Below are 17,994 nucleotides of genomic sequence, written 5' to 3' on the forward strand. Positions count from 1 at the left end.
TTGGGGCTGAGGAAGAAGGGAAGCTCGTGTGGGCAGGGCCATGATGCTGCCTGTGACAGGCTGGCACTGGACAGTTCTCTTTGAGATGGGCAGGGTTTGCATGCAGCTTCTCTAAAGGGTGGGAAGGTCCCTGGGTTAGAGGTGGACTTTAGCACCTGGGCAAGCCCCTTGGCTGTCAGAGCCTCAGTTTCCTTATCTGTAAAAGGAGGATAAGAACATCTACTTCTTTAAAAAAAAAAAAAAAAAAATATATATATATATATATATATATATATATATATATATATATATATATATATATTAACTGCCAATTGATCTTATATTTAATTTATTTATTTATATGAGGTGCTGAGGATTGAACTCAGGGCCTCACACATACCAGGCAAGCACACTACCACTGAGGCACAACAGCAGCCCACATCTCCGTCTTCTTTTTTTTCTTGGTGGTGCTGGGAATTGAACCCAGGGCCTTGTGCATGTGACACAAGAATTAGAGTGGTTGTTATAGTGTATTGTCAAATATCAAAACTTTCTGTAGCCCTCAGAACACTTCATTCATATAACCATTGATGGTTATTAGTCATAACAAAAACACATTGGAAGTTTTGCAATTAATAACTTGTTCAATGCATATCATTTAAATGCTTCAAGATTAAGTAGTTTTCTTCTTCTGCCTCCAAGAAGCACCGAGAATAGAAAGAACAATTGGAGAGATCTATACTGTGATCTTGGCTTCTATCATTACCTAGCATTGTGACAACAGACAGGTTTCTTTTTTTTTTTTTTGGTGTGCTGTCTGGTTTGGGGATCAAGGTGTCACTTTTAATAAAGTTGCCCCCAAATGCTAGGACCCAAGATACCCCTTTGTTGGAAAGAAAATTGAAAAATTCATAAAAGCATGAGCAGGTTTCTGAGGCTCTATTTCCTCATCTGTAAAATGGAGAAATAAAGACCCATCATATAGTGTTGCGCTGGAGACAAATGAGAAAAACCTTCCTGAGAAGTCATTTGTCAAAAACATTCATTTCTTCCTCCCTGACAACCTCCCTGTGCCCAGACCTAAAGACCTTGCATGAACAAAGGCTTGGTTTAGTTTCACTCAACAAACATTCAGAAACAGTGTAACAGCCTCTGCAGGGAAGGCAGCTAAAGGCACAGAGAAGACCAAACACTAGGCAAGAAGCCAGAGAAGATCTGCTCCTGGGAGACTCTGCAGCCTAAGAGGAGCGTCACCCGACTTAAGGCCAAGTAGCTATAAGAGACAAAGCATGGGCCACCTCAGCTGATCCTTTCTGTGTCAGTCACTGTGCTAAGGACACTTCACACATTTTGTCACTAAACACCTACACTAAGAGGTAGATGCCCCTCTACTGCTCATAAAAACAGAGTTTATGCCCATCTCGATTATCAACTGTCTTCAATGTGCAGTTTGTAGAATGGTAGGTCAAGTTTAAAGGAAAGGGCAAGGTGCCTAGGGTATTCCCAGTCACCCAGGGCCTCTTGAGAATCTATGGTGCAGGAGCCTGCCATGGGTCCTAGGAAGAAGAGTCATCTGCTTCTACCCTCAAGGCCTGTTATGTATTAAGACTTCTACCCTGGAGCGTAGAGTCTGGTGGTAACTTCCAGCCCTGGTCACAAGCAGTAAACAAATGGTGGTAACTCTGAACGAGCAGTCAGGGCTAGAAGAGCCCACAGGGGAGCCTCTAGCCCAAAGTGGGTGAGGTGGGGGTGGGGATCAGAGAAGGCTTCCTGGAGGAGGTAGCTTCTAATACATAGGTATCCAGGTAAAGGATGATTTTTTGCACATTTTTTTCCATGCAAAAGAAGAGTGCATGCCAAGCCTTGGATATGAGATAAGCAATGAGCAGTTTCATGAGTGGTTTGTAATCAGCCTGTTAGCCTTGGCACCTTCTTTTGTAAATTATTATTTGTTCTTCTTAGATATACATGACAGTAGAGTGTACCTTGACATATTATACATACATGGAGTATAACTTCCCATTCTTGTGGTTGTACATGTTGTGGTACACGTACACACATACTGGTCACATATTCATATATGAACATAGGAAAGTTATGTCCAATTCATTCTACTGTCTTATTCCCATCCCCATTCCTTTCCTTCATTCCCCTTTGTCTAATCAGATGAACTTTCATCTTCCCTCCCTGCCCCCTTATGTGAGTCAGTATCCACATATCAGAGAGGACAGTTGGCCTTTGGTTTTTGGGATTGGCTTATTTCATTTAACTTTATAATCTTCATTTCCACTCAATTACCAGCAAATGCCATAATTTAATTCTTCTTTATGGCTGAGTAATATTCCATTGTGTATACTACCACATTTTCTTTATCCATTCATCTGTTGAAGGGTTGGTTCCATAGCATAACTATTGTGAATTGAGCTGCTATAAACATGTTGTGGCTGCATCACTACTATGCTGATTTTTAGTCCTTTGGGTGTATACCAAGGAGTGGGATAACTGAGTCAAATGGTGGTTCCATTCCAAGTTTTCTGAGGAATCTCCATACTTCTTTCCAGAGTGGTTGCAGCAATTTGCAGTCCCACCAGCAATGTATGAGAGTAGCTCTTCCGCACATCCTCACCTCGACACCTTTTTACAGAGGGAGGCAGAGAGCTATGGATTCTGCTATGCAGTTGTGGGGCTCAAGCCAGGGGGTGGGAGGTCTTACCCAGTGGGAGTGCGAAGGCCACCAAAGGACTGTAAGGCAGGGCAATGAGTTGATCAGTTTCCTTTGAGGACTCTCACTCCAGCTGATGGATGGCCAGTGCACTGGAGCAGGGTAAGCCTGCAGGCAGGGACACCAATGTTGTCTATGGCCCTGGCTACACGTCCACTGATGAGGACCTGAAAGAAGATAGAGGCAGTGGGGGAGGCGAGGCTTCAACAGATACCTGGAAGGTAAAGGGAGAGGATCTGGTGTCATTGCTAAGCTATTGAACCTGGAAAAGAGGGTGGGGGCGATGGCAAAGCCCCAGGCCTGGTTTCACTGAGGGGGTGGTGGTTCTGTCCCCACTGGTGACGGTGAGAGCAGAAACACCAGGAGGGGTCGAGCAGGGGTGGGAGTGCAGAGAGGCGTGCAGGTCAGCTCTGCGCTTTGAGTTAGAGTGCTGGAGTCTGGAGTTCCAGGCAGAGGTCAAGGTGGCCGCTTCAGGTGGCTTCCTGGAGAGGCGGCCCATTCAGTGCCTAGAGCTTGATGGGAAGAGGTTTTCTTAAACGGAACCACTGTTGGCTCCAAGTGACTTCTAAACCTGGTCCCGATTCATCTTTTGAAAGCCCCGTGGGGCAGATCTGCCCCGACTTCCACCCTGTAGCTGTTTGAAGACAGCAGGAGGGTCTTTCCTGAGAAGACCAAAGACCTCCGTGAGGAATCAGACTGTGAAAGGCTGGAAGAAACTGCAGGAGAGCCTCTAAAAATGGGGGGACCCTGTTTTTCAGATAGCTAAATTGGGGCCCAGAGAAAAGAGGGTACTTTCCAAAGTCACAGAGAAAGTTGATGGCAGAGCTTTGGGAAGCTTCTAGCATGTGCATCATGTGGGCAGCGGCCAGGAGACTGGAGAGCTGTCCTAAGGCATCTGGCAGGTTTCAGCTGGACTTTAAGCCCTTCCCCTCTCCAGGCTCCTCTACCTGCTCCCACAGGAGTGCTGTCTCTAAGCCCTTCCCCATCCAAGAACCTCAGGGAGAGGATTGACTCAGAAGAGGGCCAGCTTTCTCTGAGGAGTTGACCCACAGTAGAGAAGTTCCTCCTCTGGACCTGCCCCGGCTAATCTGCCTGGCATGACCATCAACCCCCATTGACCATCACCTCCCTGTACCCCGTGCTTCACCTCAGTGAATGCAGCCTACGTCCATTTCCATGAGCTTACCTGTTCAGCACACCACGGCTCCTGTTGAGCTGAACTCCACCCCCATCACACACACACTCCTGTCTTAGCTGTCAACTGGGGTTCCTTATTGATTTGGGGTTTGACCTAACTGTTTACGGGTCAGACCACTTTTGAAAAGGGTCAGAAGGTGACTGTGGAAAGAAGGAAAACTCATTTGACAGACAGAAAGCTTTCCCAGGACAAGTTCTGCCTTGAGGTAGACATGGCTTTAAGTTGGGGGAGAGCTTGTACCCAAAAAAGATCCCCCGGCCCCTGGCTGCACTGGCCTTTCCCAGCAAGTCTGTTCAGGTTTTACAGGCAGGAGCTGTCTAGCCCTTCTCTGTGTCTCCAGTATCAAGCTCAAGGCCTACGGAGAGTGAAGTTCATCAAAGGAATGAAAGCAGGGAAGTAGGGAGAGGGAAGTGGCAGGAATCCCCATGTTCCTCTTTTTCCGGTCCCACCTCTCAGCTTGTCTGGTGCCCAGGTGCCCAGCACGGTCCCCTACACAGCTTGCCCAGCACATCTTTTGCAGGCAGAGGTTCATTAACTAGTAACACACGTTCATCTGCCCAAAGTGACAAAGACTTAGATTTTAAAACTGGAGGGAACTCCTTCTACCTCTTTTTCCTGTTTATCAACCAAGGACATTAGGACTCAGATGGGTTAAGTGCCTTGAACAAGACCACACAGAAAATTTTCACCAATGGGGACAAACAAAAGAATCAAGTTTGAATATACTGGGGAGATGGTCCCAATGGGTTAAAATGCGGGCTCATCCAAGGCATTCATGCACCACCATGCTTAGAAGGGATGGGTGTTGATGCTCTCGGCTTAGTTTGTATCTGAAATGCTGTGACCCTGGAATAGACAGCAACACTGACTATGACTCTCTCTGAGAGAGATTCTGAAACTCTGCTCTTTCCCTAATTGTCTACTTGGAGGCAGCAGGATACGGTCCCAAGAACCCACCCAGCAGAGAACTCATTGCTGTGTATTTAACGAAGCCTGGGGCTCTGGCCTCACTCTCGTGACTACTCTTGGCTTTCAAAACTGGAAGTTGGGGTGAGCCCTCTGAACAACCTTAAAGCTGAAAGGGAGTCCCATCGTTGTCCTGTGGCCAGATTCCCACTGCAGGCACCCATGTCCCTGGGCCATCCTGCCACCATGTGAGGCCTGTATCTTTCTGCCATCCCCCTTCCTGAGGCCCTCCCCTTCTTTTTAAAAATATTTTTAAATTGTCAATGGACCTTTATTTTTTATTTATTGATATGCAGTGCTGAGAATCAAACCCAGTGCCTCACATATGCTAGGCAAGTACTCTGCCACTGAGCCACAACCACAGCCCTCTCCCCTTCTTTTGATACACCTCACCCCTACTCTACTTCAGCTCCCAGTTCAGTCCTTGCCCTTCCCTTATCTTTAAGCTGTGCAGCCTTGAGGGAAGTGACTACTGCCTGGTGCGGGAGAGGGTACCTCAGTTTCTCAGTTCTCCCACTTTTCAACACCCTGCTAGGCTCTTACTTAGCTAAACCTACCTAAAAGACAGAGGGCAGGGGAACCAGGGTGTCCCAAGGAGTTAGAGAAGAACAGAGACTGATCAGGAACTCAGGACAGAGGTGGAGGAGGCCACCTGTAAACTCTGAAAGTAACCGTTCACCTCTCCCACCGCACACTTAGGGGTCCTAATACCATTTCTACCAAATGCCAGTTGAATGCTCAGGCATTTTAACAACTGGAAAACATCCCCTTCCACTCCCACCCACACCCCTATTTGAGAACCATCACATCAAACAATGAAGCTTTTGCATACACTGTCCCCTCATTACAATCTCTAAATTACAAAGCACTTAAATAGTCTATTTAGTCTGTTCTAAGTAAGTTAAAAAGCAAAAACAGCCACACCCTGAGCCCTACTGCAACCTCAAGGAGCTCTGTTTAACCCCCAGTAAGAAAACTGGAAGGGTATCCTCCTAACTTCCAGGCCCTTCTCTCTCAGTGAAGCATCTGGGGTTCCAGGCCAAGTACCATTTAGAATCCCTGCACACTGGCCATCAGGAAGACATCAGGGAAAGTGAACAGAAAGCATTTTGTTCAGGGAGGAAATGAATGGGCAGAGAACACACCACGAAAAATCCAACCGGAGCCATATGCTCAGGCCCAGGGACTCCACAGTTTACACAGTGTCCACACACACATTTGACAGACGAAGAAACTAAAACTCAGAGAGGTTGAATAAATTGTTTGAGATTATACAGCTTGAAGAAGGCAGAACCAAGATTAGAAGTCAGGCCATCAGATTGCGGCTGACGATGGTGGTGACAAAGAGCTTTCTGGCCTCTCGAAAATGGTCTCCTGGGCCAGGGTTCATCAGCTAAACTCTCAGCACTGCTACATCACCATCCCGAGTCAGGGGTAGTCAGTGGCATTTTAATGGAAGCCAAATAACTCTTTCTGTTGGCATTCTCAGGCAGCGGCATTTTTGTGTCTTATGGTAATTAAATACCGTCATCTTTCATATCTGACAATCTTTAGGGTCCGATTAATGACTGCAGTGCACACTAGGAGAGAGAGAATTTTTTTAATATTTATTTTTTAGTTATCGGCGGATATGACATCTTTGTTTGTATGTGGTGCTGAGGATCGAACCCGGGCCACACGCATGCCAGGTGAGCGCGCTACTGCTTGAGCCACATCCCCAGCCCTACAGTGCACACTAGGGCCATCATTAACTCCATGGCAAGGAGAACTCTGGGCACCGTCAGCCATTTTGCAGGGCATGGTGTGGGTACCCTGCCTGCCCCCCTCACTGACCTCAAATCGCAGGGTTATTGGCATATCTGAGTCCTTTGCCTGAGCCAGAGCTCTGAGAGATTATGGCTTTTCCTTGAGTGTATGATCTTATTTTAAAAAATAGTGAGGTGCTCCGCTGGAATCTTCTATCAGTAAGACACCTGGGGTTGTCGGGGCCTGCGTGTAGCTTGCCCTTCCTGCCTCCTCCTCCACAGGGCCACCAGGAAGCTCCCTCAGATGCTAATGTGACTACAGCTGTTTCAGTCAGTTTTTCCACTGCTATGACCAAAAAGCCTGAAAAGAACAATTAGAGGAGAAAAAGTTCATTTTGAGGCTCACAGTTTCAGAGGTCTCAATCTATAGATAGCCGACTCCATTCCTTGGGGCCTGATGTGAGGCAGAGCATCATGGAGGAAGTGTGTGGGAGAGGAAAGTAGCTGGGGACGTGGTACCAGGAAGCAGAAAGGGAGTCCACTCCCAAGGGACAAAATATATACCCCAAAGGCATCTTATCTGCCTATAATTTCCACCCAGTTAATCTCTACCAGGGGATCAACTCACTGATTATGTTAAGTCTGTTATAATAGAATCATTTCACCTCTAAACTCTCTTGCATTATCTCACATGTGAACTTTTCGGGGACTCCTCACATCTAAACCACAACAATGGCGCTCCCTCTTATCCTCCAGATAAAGGCCAGTTCCTTGGCCTGGCATCTCCAGGCAACCACCCCCTGGGCCTTCCCCTAGTGCCTCCACCTCACCCTAGCAACTGTCCCTTACAACCATCCATGCTATTTTAAAAAGGTGTCCCCAGCAGTCCTGCTCTCTCAGGCTTCTGAACGCTTGTACATGTGTCCTTCTCTGCCTGGAACGCTCTGTGTGACTTCTCAGGAAACCTTCCCTGACCCCGAGAGTCAGCTGTGCCACAGTGTGCTCCAGCTCCATAGCTGTAGTGTGAGCCAATGAGCATGACCCGGGAGGTGCTCACATGATAGGTATGGATGCAAGCACTGCCCGTGTCACCTCTCTTGATGGGCATGAGCAGAGTGCTTCTGAGCATGGGCCTAGAGTTCAGGTTCTGGCTCCATCACCTCATGGCTTTGTAATCTCAAGCAAAGTATGTACCCTCTCTGTGTCTCAGTGTCCTCATCTACAAAATGAGGACCAATGATAGTACTTTTTTTTCTTTCTTTCTTTCTTTTTCTTTTTATTTATTTATTTACTTTTTTTTTTTTGGTAACAGGGTCACTCAACCACTGAGCCACATCCCCAGCCATTTCTAGTTTTTATTTGAGACAGGTTCTCATTAAGTTGCTTAAAGCCTCACTAAATTGCTAAGGCTGGCCTCAAACTTGTGATCCTCCTGTCTCAGCTTCCTGAGTCACTGGGATTATAGGCATGCGCCACCAAGCCTGGCAATAGTACCTTCTTTACAGAGTTGTGATAGGGATGAATAAATAAGTACTTAGAAAATGTCTGGCATGGAGTACCCTACACATGTGAACTGGTATAAATGACGATGTCCATGATGTACAATTTCATCCTGATCACCATTTTGTGTAGGGTGTATATGTGTGTTATCTTAACTACACTATGAACATTTCAAAGCCATGCCAAGGGCCATATTTGCTTTTGCTTTATTTCTGGTGTGTGTGCGTGTGTGTGTTTGTTTGTATGTGTGTGTGTGTGTGTGTGTGTGTGTGTGTGTGTGTGTGTGTGGTTTTGAGGACTGAACCTAGGGCCTCCAGCCTGCCAGATGAGTATTCTACCACTGAGCCACAACCCCAGCCCTTATTTCTGAATCTCTGTATCAGTCTATGATAGATATGGTTTAGATATCCGATATCCCCCAAAAGCTCATGTGTGAAACAATGCAAGAAATTTGGAGGTGAAATGATTGGGTTATGAGAGCCTTAACCCAGTCAGTGAATTAATCCCCTGACAGGGATTAGCTGGGTGGTAACTACTGAAGGCAGGCAGGGTGGGGCTGGAAGGGGTGAGTCAGTGGGGGCATGTTTTGTGGCATATATTTTACATCTGGAGAGAAGAGTCAGTGCCTCCCATTCCTGGTGCCATGTTCCCAGGTGCTTTCCTGTGCCACAGCCTCCTGCCATGTTGTTCTACCCTCACCTTGAGCCCTGGGGAATGGGGCTGTCTAGGGACTGAGACCTCTGAAACTGTTGAGCACCATATAAAGTTTTTCTCTTGTAATTGTTCTTGTCAGGTCTTTTGGTCACAGTGATGAAAAATCTGACTAAAACAGACTGTCTTCTTTTGTCTTCTTTTATTGCAGTTACTAATATAAATACATTTTATAGATGAGTAACTAGAGGCTCAGAGAAGTTAAGAAGTTAAGTAATCTTCCCATAAGAGACAGAATTAAGGCTGAACCCAGGTCTCTGAGACCCCCAAGCTCTGCCCTTGTGCCTTTCTTTACCAACTGTCCCCCAAACACTGGCTACTTGTTAAGAATGGGACTCTCTCCTCTGATAATTCATAAGTCCCTGCACACAATGAAAGCTGTTTAATGTTGCTGATGAACTGAACAACCTCAGGGTCCTCCCACTATGCCATACCTGGAAACTGGACAGAGAGGCATGATTTGGGTGACACGCTGGTTTGCTCCAAGATGTTTATATATGAATAAATGAGCCCTCATCTTTGAAGACTTGGAGACCCCATGTGTTTGATTTTGCTGTGGGCATCAGGACTGGTCGTACTCATCAACTTCTGACCTGCATGTTGAATCACAGGTGCCCTCCTGAGACCAGGCTCCCAAGAGCCAGTGGGTTGTCCAGAGTGTGACTCAGCAGTAATAAAAGAGTATCACACCTCGGTTGTTAGCTATTTTCCTGCTCCTTCTTTCTCCTTTTTTTTTCCTGTTTTGGGGCCCCTGTTATAAATGCTGAAGAGTGGTCACCATGGAGACATTTAGTGCTTTATGATTTATTCATTCAACATCCCTTTATCATGACTATGGATTAATAGTTAATAATTTTTTAAAAAAAATACTCCAGGCACTGTGCTGCTTACCTCACATACATTATCTCATTTAATACTCATAATAATCCTATAAAGTAGGTATTATCTCTGTTTAGTGATTATAAAACTAAAATCCAGAGATATTAAGTGACTTGATTAAGGTCACACAGTTTATAAGCTTCTAAGTAGCATAACCAAAACTTAAATTATGGAATGTCTAACACCAAGATCCAATCCCTTTTTGTGATTTACTGCTTGGGCATAGAACTCTGAAGGAGGCTCCCAATGATCTCTGTTCAGGAAGAAGCAGAGAGTAGCTTTTGGTGTTCTGGATTTGTGTGCATGAAAAATTTGAAATGTCTGAGGTGTTGGAGGCCACCAGCAACTGCAAATATTCCTGAGAACTTGTAGGAAGAAAAAAGAAAAAAATCTCCCTAGAAAATTGTGCTTGCAAAACTCAGATAAGCAAGAGACCTTTATTGACAACACTATGCACAAATAACAGTAAAAAGAGTCACATTGGGCTTGCTGGGGAGACACAGTTGGTATCTGCACCTGCAAGAAGAGGGTGTAAATTGGAACTTGCAGCAGAGCTTTGTAAATGCTCGGATGCTTACTCCCAGGCAGCAGGAGAGAAGCAGGAACCTGAGCAGGCACAAGGGCCAAGCCCCTCACCTGCTGCTCTTCCCACCACATGCTGAGGGTTTCCCATGCACCAGGCCCAGCTCTGTTCTGCCACTGGAGATATGGAGACAAGGGGGTGTGAGTCCCTCCCTCAGGACTCCACTGTACACTTGGCACTTGAGCAAAGGCCATGACTCTTCATCATTCAGAGGTGGTGAAGCCAGAGTACATGGCCCCTCCCACAAATGCACCAACCACAGACTGAGGAGGGGAAGTGAGTTGTTGGCCAGTAAATGGAAACCAGAAGAGAGGTCTCTTAAGCCATATATATATATCCTGTTTCATTCCCAGCACCCTGTTTTACAAGACCTGGCCCAGAACAGGCACTCAGTAAAAGCAGAATGCATGAATTCATTCTAATTCCTTCTGAAGAGGGCACAGGAAAGAGAGGAGGTCAAAGAAGGCATCTTGGTAGCCTCTCTCCCCTGCCTTCCTTCCTGGCCACAGGAGCAGAAAGGAGGGTGCAGACCAGGGGAGACATTTGCTCCTTGTGAAAGAGCTTTGCAAGTGAGGTTTCCATTGCTGAGCTGCCCAATACAGAGCTTTCCCCTTGGGAACAGCAAGGTCCCCTTTCTTAAGATTCTCAGAGCAGAAATGGTGAGGGAAGGAGGAGAAGGGCCCAGCCAAGCATCTGGAGCTCTGGCTCCAGGCAAGTAAGTAAGGGCCTGTGTGAGCCCAGGGGCTGGAGGGTCCAGGGTGGTCGCCTATCTTTTTTCCTATTCAAACAATACCCTCCTGGATAAACTGTCCAGGCCACTCACATAAGCTGCCCACTCAAGAAGCCTGTCATGCCCATCCACTCAGTTCTGGAACCTGCAGTTGCACTTTTGTCCCTGTTCTGCCTTCCCAATAGACGTGAATACGCTGTGGCTCTGTGTGGGGCAACGAGGAGACAGTGGGAAGAGGGTGGGTCCACTGTAGCCAGTGTTTGAGAAGAAGAGAACTTGGGGAGGGACCCAGGGAGGCAATAGGTAGGCAGCAATTGAACTGAGCTTCAGAAAATAGAGGATTTGGACCAGAACTTTCCTTGCCCCACAGGAGAAATTCCTTTTAGAGTGAGTTTTTAGATCTGTGACCAGTGACCTTATACTCGAAATCTCATCAGATCAGCAGACTTGAAGGGCTTCTGAACATATCAAGGTCTAGCCTGAGGTCCTTACTAAGTCACAAAGCAAGTCTGTAGGCTCACAGACCAGCTTGTCAGATCCCGGACCCTACTCTCTTCCCTGAGGGCATTCTTACTGCCTTCAGCCTTGGACTAAGACAGCCTGTGTTTTACACAAGGCTTAGAAGACAGAATTTAGTCTTTGGATTTATGAGGACCACTTACTAGTGGTAAGCCTCAACAACCTCACCTGTAAAATGGGAATGATGTGAACACCATCCTCTAGAGATTGATGTGCACATCAGAAAAGTTAAGAAAGTGAAAACATACAGAGTAGGGACTCACTTCCGTCACAGCCATTATTAATATCAAGTGCACGCCTGGAAGTTGACTCCTGGGTGGGGGCAGGAGCAAGGACTGGGTTATCTCTCCCAGCTGGTTTTCTGAGCACCACTGGCCGTACTGGATTAGTCACTGCCCCCTCTACTCTGGTGGGCTAAGGGGGCAGTCAGTCAGCCCAGGCAGTTACTTTTGCTGCTGGCTTCTGTCCCAGGCTCTGTTTCCATTAAAGTGCTGCCTGAGGACAGCTAGACTAAACAAATGACCCTGTCCATTTTTGCGGTCTCCCTGGCCCAAGGTTTCTCTGGGTGGGGGTGGGGGTGGAGCACGGCCAGACAGGTCTTATTGGCTTCCATGTACTGTCCCCTCCCATCAAAGGGCATCCTGCTAGCTCCCTTCTGGCCCAGGACTTTAGCACTGCCCATCTTCTGGGGGTACCATTCACATCCTGTGGCTATCCTGGCAACTCTCCTCATGGAGGTTGCGGTTTCAAACACTTGAACTGCCTCAGTGGACTCCTGACTTCTGAGAGGACGTGTGTCTGGAGTGGGGCGGGGGAAAGGTGAGGCTGAGCACCAGGCCTGCATCAGATTCCAGTGGCTCCATCGCCCATGTAGGATCCATGCTGAAGGTGGCAGCTTGCATGGGAAGTGACCCACTCTGGTGCCTGTTTCTTTCTCTCTTTCTCTCCTAACTCCCCACCCCAAATTCCACACCAGATTTGCTTTATAACTCCTTGGTAAGAAAGACGGGGTTACTAAAAAGCAGAGAGTGATGCATCTTCCACTGCTAAATCCACATCACTGAGAGGCCTCGCTTTCCGCTGTACTTGCAGTCTTCAGAAAGCCGTCCCTGATCCCAGAAAGAGCACACCCTCTGGAATATGGCACCCACTGTGGTTTGAATCCTGCTCTCTCAGATTCTTAGTCTCCTTTGCAAAATAAAGAATGTTCATGAGCAACAAGTAAAACAGAGTACTTTGTAAACTGTGAACTTCAAAAATATTTCTTTCCCACTGATTGTGTCATTTAATTTCTTCATAGCTCTGTCATTCCTTGCAATAAACTATCTGTCCCATTTTGCAGGCGAGAAAACTTTGGCTCTAAGAGGTTAAGAGGTTTGTCTATGGTTATGTGTTTAATAAATGGCAGAATCTACACTAGAAATCTAATTTCCTAACTTCTTTACCCCCATAATATATTCAGCATGGAAAGACTAAGCTCTCTGTATATATAGCTTATCTGGATGGTAAACATTTACCTCTAGACTGGCCACATTCATGGCATCACCAGGAATTTTATTTGCTTTATTTGTCAATAGCAACTACTTAGCCACATACCCTTGGGCACTTTACCTACCTACTTCAAGTCTAAGGTTTTCATTTATAAATTTATGATGATAATACTTGTTGCTCTGGATAAGTGAAAGGAATAAATAAAAGATTGATTTCAATCTCCTCATCTGTAAAATGGGAAGAAAAAATAGTACCTGCTCTGCAGTATGATAAATTAGCTGAATGACTACATGTAGAGGGCTCAGAAGAGTGCCTGTTAACATAGTATGTGTTCAATAAATGTTAATAGTAGTTTTTAACCACCCAGACACCAGTAGGGTTCACTTGACTCAAAAGTCATCTTCTCTCTGAAGCCACTTGGTCTAGGATTTCAGCAGTGCCTACGCTTACCCAGGTCACAGTCTCCTTCCTTACTCTGTGTGTTCTCATATTTATCAACTCAGCCCTGGAGGCTTTGTGAAATAAGATTACTGGGCCTCACCACAAAGCTCAATAAGCCTGGAGAAGGACCCCAGAACTTTCATCTCAAACACATTATCATACCCACTGGTGATGCTGAAGCTTCTGGTCCAGAACCACATTTTAAAAATTAAAGCTCTAAAAGTATGAGAAAAGCACAGTGAAGTTGCTGACATGGGCAGCTAGTTTTTTGTTTTGTTTTAAATCTTGTCTGTTTTTTCCCCCGGCTAGAATTTAAGCTCAATGGGTTGGGTCCAGAATTTTTATTCTGTTCATCTTTCCCCACACACATACCTAGAATAGTAGGTGCTCAGTAAACATGGGTCAACTAAATCTTGATTGAATGCTTTAATCTAGATCATTGCTAACACCCAGAGTGTCTCAGTCCTTCCCTATGGTCTTGTTCAGCCCTCCGGGGCTGCTCCTCCAGCTGAGGGGCAGGGTCGAGCTAGCTCATTACTCCTCTGACCTGGCCATGTTTGTGTTCCAGATCACCCAGGAGGCCTGCAGAACCATCCTCGGCTCAGGACTCCGCCGCCACCGCTCTCCCATGCCCACACCCCCAACCAGCACCACGCAGCCTCCATCAACTCTCTGAATCGGGGAAACTTCACTCCAAGGAGCAACCCCAGCCCCGCCCCCACGGACCACTCCCTCTCTGGAGAACCCCCTGCAGGCGGCGCCCAGGAGCCCGCCCACGCCCAGGACAACTGGCTGCTCAACAGCAACATTCCGCTGGAGACCAGGTGCATGCCCGGAGTGGCCGCTGGGGACCTGGGCGGCTGGGGGCCATTCTACCTGAGACCGAGGTCTTCCGGTGGCCTGTTGGGGTGGACTGTATCCCTGCCTCCTTCCTGATCAGAGAGGCTCGGGTCAGGGGCACAGCCTTAGGATGTGATTCTCAGACTGCACGAGAAAAGGCGGTGGAATATGGGACAGAAAGAGAGTGGGCTTTGGAAACCGTCAGACCTGAGGTCCGCTGCTAGCCTGCTGCTTCCCGAAGGAAGGGATGACCTTGGTCCAGTGGCTGGACCATCGCTCCCTTGTCTCCCTTCTCTGAAATGGTCATGATGCCGACTGGGTAGGGCAGCTTTAGAAGTAGGTGAGAGCCGATGTGTGCAAAGGAAGCAGGCACAGGTGTGACAAAAGCAGCTCTCAGTTCTGGTTTGATTGGGGTCCTCTCCTCTCCTGTTTCTACCATGATTTCATCACCCTATGCCTAACATTAGGCCTGTCTGACCTGGGTGGGTGCTCAATAAACCCCAGTTCCCCTCCCCTTATCCTCTCCTGCTGTCCTATCCCCTTTATACCCAAAGCCCTAGTGACCCCTGAGGATCAGTGTTGGTTGCAAGGGCTTTCAATGTGTGGTATTATGCAATCCTCACACCTTCATGAGAAGGGGCTTGCTAGGATGACCCCCATTTAGGAGTTTTGGAAAATAAGAATTAGAGCAGATCCTAGCTCAAGGTCACACGGGCAGGTAATGCACAACTCAGATTTGAACCCTGCTTTCCTGACTCGCTGTCCAGTGCTGTTCCCAACACCCCAGATTTCTTCTTGATTCCAACCATGTGTTGCAATGCTTCCCTCAGCTCAGGGACAATCAGTCAGTCTGAGTTCTCTAGCCACTACTTAGCCACTATTTTTCCAAAAATGAAACAATTTTTAGTACATTCTTAAAAATTATTTTTTGTTGTTGTTGATAGACCTTTATTTTTTTATTTATATGCAGTGCTGAGACTCGAACCCAGTGCCTCACACATGCCAGGCAAGTGTGCTACCACTGAGCCACAGCCACAGCCCCCAAATGAAACATTTTTAATGATTATAAAAACCATACAGCTCACTGTAGAATATGCAGGAAGATACAAAGAGGAGAATTCAATTTACCTGTCACCTTACCACTCTGAGATGAGTACTATTGACTGTGGGGAGGGCATGGCCTTTCCCTACTCTCTACACTGAAGGCAGAGTATCCTGGGGGACACAGTGGTACCACTTCATCTTCTACCCTATCTACATATCTTTTTTTTTCCAGTACTGAGGATTGAACCCAAGGGGTGCTTACCCACTGAACCACATCCCTCCCCCGCTTTTAAATACTTTTTAATTGCCAATGGATTTTTTTACTTTATTTTTTATTCATATGTGGTGCTTAGGATCAAACCCAGGGCCTCACACATTCTAGGCAAGTGCTTTACCACTGAGTCACAACCCCGGTCCAACCACATTCCCTTTTTTGTATTTCGTTCAGATTTAGGGTCTCAGTGAGTTGCCTGGGGCCTCGATAAGTTGCTAAAGCTGCCTTTGAACTCGAGATCCTCCTGCCTCAGCCTCCCAAGCCACTAGGATTACAGGTGTGCACTACTGTGCCCAGCTATATATCTATTTTTGCAGTACTGGGGATTGAACCCAGGAATACTCTACCATTGAGCTACTTCTCCAGCCCTTTCTATTTTTTTATTTTGAGACAGGATCTCACTAAGTTGCAGAAGCTGGCCTCAAATAATAATAATAATAATTAATAATAATATCCCTGGTAGAATAATAATAATAATAATAATAATTATTATTATTATTATTATTATTATTATACCAGGGATTGAATGCAGGGGCACTCGACCACTGAGCCACATCCCCAGCCCTATTTTGTATTTTATTTAGAGACAGAGTCTCTCTGAGTTGCTTAGCACCTCGCTTTTGCTGAGGCTGGCTTTGAATTTGCGATCCTCCTGCCTCAGCCTCCCAAGCTACTGGGATTACAGGCATGCACCACAGAGCCCATCATGGCCTCAAACTTTTGATCCTCTTGTCTTAGCCTCCTCAGTCACTGGGAGAAATGGCCTGTGCCATTGTGCCCAGCCCTGTTTCTTTAAAGTAGTGGGAAACATACATTTTATTTTTTCTGAACTTCTGTGTATTACATATGAAGAGCTCAAAAGTCATAGCACATTTTGGGAAGTGAAATTGATCCACATATGGAAGGTGTCCCCTTCTGACTCTGCCTGATTCACAACTACAGTGTTGGCACATTGAGCTTGTGGGGTCTAATGAAAGAAAATCAACATCCATTTGTGCCACTTTACTCCTGTAGAGTCATTTTTCCAAAAGCACATTTCTCAGAAGTGAGGCCCAACCAGCCCCCATCCCTCTCTTAATTAATATTGTTTCTGTTGGCTTCATTTAAAATTGTGCATGACTTTTCCCTACATGCCTCCTTTGCTCTCATCAGTTATAGAGTGGGATAATTGTCTGTCATCTTGTCCAGGACAGCTAATCAGGTCTCCGTTATTTCCAGTGTGTTTATTGAGTGGCACATGGCAGAAAGAAGCCAGTGGCTAATCAATGGTTCTGATTCTCTGCATGGACCACAGCCACCACTCCCTTGTCTTGGTGTTTATTTTCTCAATTAGAGGCAAAGCAGGACTTCCTACTTTGAGTCTCCAGGTTTTTCCAGGGGAAGGGAGATAGAAGACCAGAGGCCAGGGTGGTTTTCCTAACAGTGTGTCATCAGAGGTGGGCCCAGCTCGCCTCTCCCGCCTCATGAGCCCTGCTTGCCTGCCTCCCCGATCCTCTACCTTCCCACAACCATTGCTCACGCTGCATGGAGTTGTGCTTTCTTTTCCTTTATACTTTATCACTCAAATAATAAATGTTCATCACAGAACAGTTAGCAAGTGAAGTAAGTAAGAAGAAAATAAAGTCACCATATCTACCTCCAAAAGGTAAATGTTGTTAATGTGTACATATGTACTCACACCATTTTGTACATATATCCATGTATACATATAACACAATGACATAAATGTTACATTGAATATATTTAACAGCATCTCCCCCAGTCCCCAGCCCTTTCATGCCTCTGCACCCTTGCAGGGACTCTGAGCTCTGCCAGAGTCACCCTTTAGTTGTGGGTGAAGACAATACCTTTATTTTATTTTTATGTGGGGCTGAGGACGGAATCCAGTGCCTCACACATGCTTGGCAAGCGCTCTACCGCTGAACCACAACCTCAGCCCCTCTTCCTCACTTTTGGATCTAGCCAAGCATTACTTATTCTTGATGTTCTACATGAAATGTTTGAGAAAGCTTCCCTTTGTGACCCCAGAGTCATGAAGGATGAATGGCAGCTGAGAGAAGTATCTGATATGGTGGATAACACAATCAGAACCCAGGGTCTTTATACTGACCTTAACTGGTGCACAGCATTAAACTAAAAGGTAGAGTTTAAGAGGGATTAGTGACAAATCTTCCAGGTAGAATCACAAGCTGACCAGCTTGGCCAGATGGAAAGACTGTGGGCTTTAAAGTCAGGTGGAGCTTCGTTCTTACCTCAGCTTTAATGCTCAGTGCCTGGGCAAGTTCCTTAACATCTCTGAACTTTGATTCCCCGCTCTATAACTTGGGATAAGAATCCAAGCTTCTCAAGGAGGTTGGGAAGAAGAATTGAGA

General features: G+C 46.3%; 1 pseudogene; it reads left to right on the forward strand.

Annotated features, from left to right (window-relative positions):
• LOC143387807 (teneurin-4-like) overlaps positions 1-17,994 on the forward strand; it is a 333,926-nt pseudogene that overhangs the window by 103,812 nt on the left and 212,120 nt on the right.

Source organism: Callospermophilus lateralis, unplaced genomic scaffold, assembly GCF_048772815.1.
Source record: "Callospermophilus lateralis isolate mCalLat2 unplaced genomic scaffold, mCalLat2.hap1 Scaffold_314, whole genome shotgun sequence".
NCBI classification, from domain to species: Eukaryota; Metazoa; Chordata; class Mammalia; order Rodentia; family Sciuridae; genus Callospermophilus; species Callospermophilus lateralis.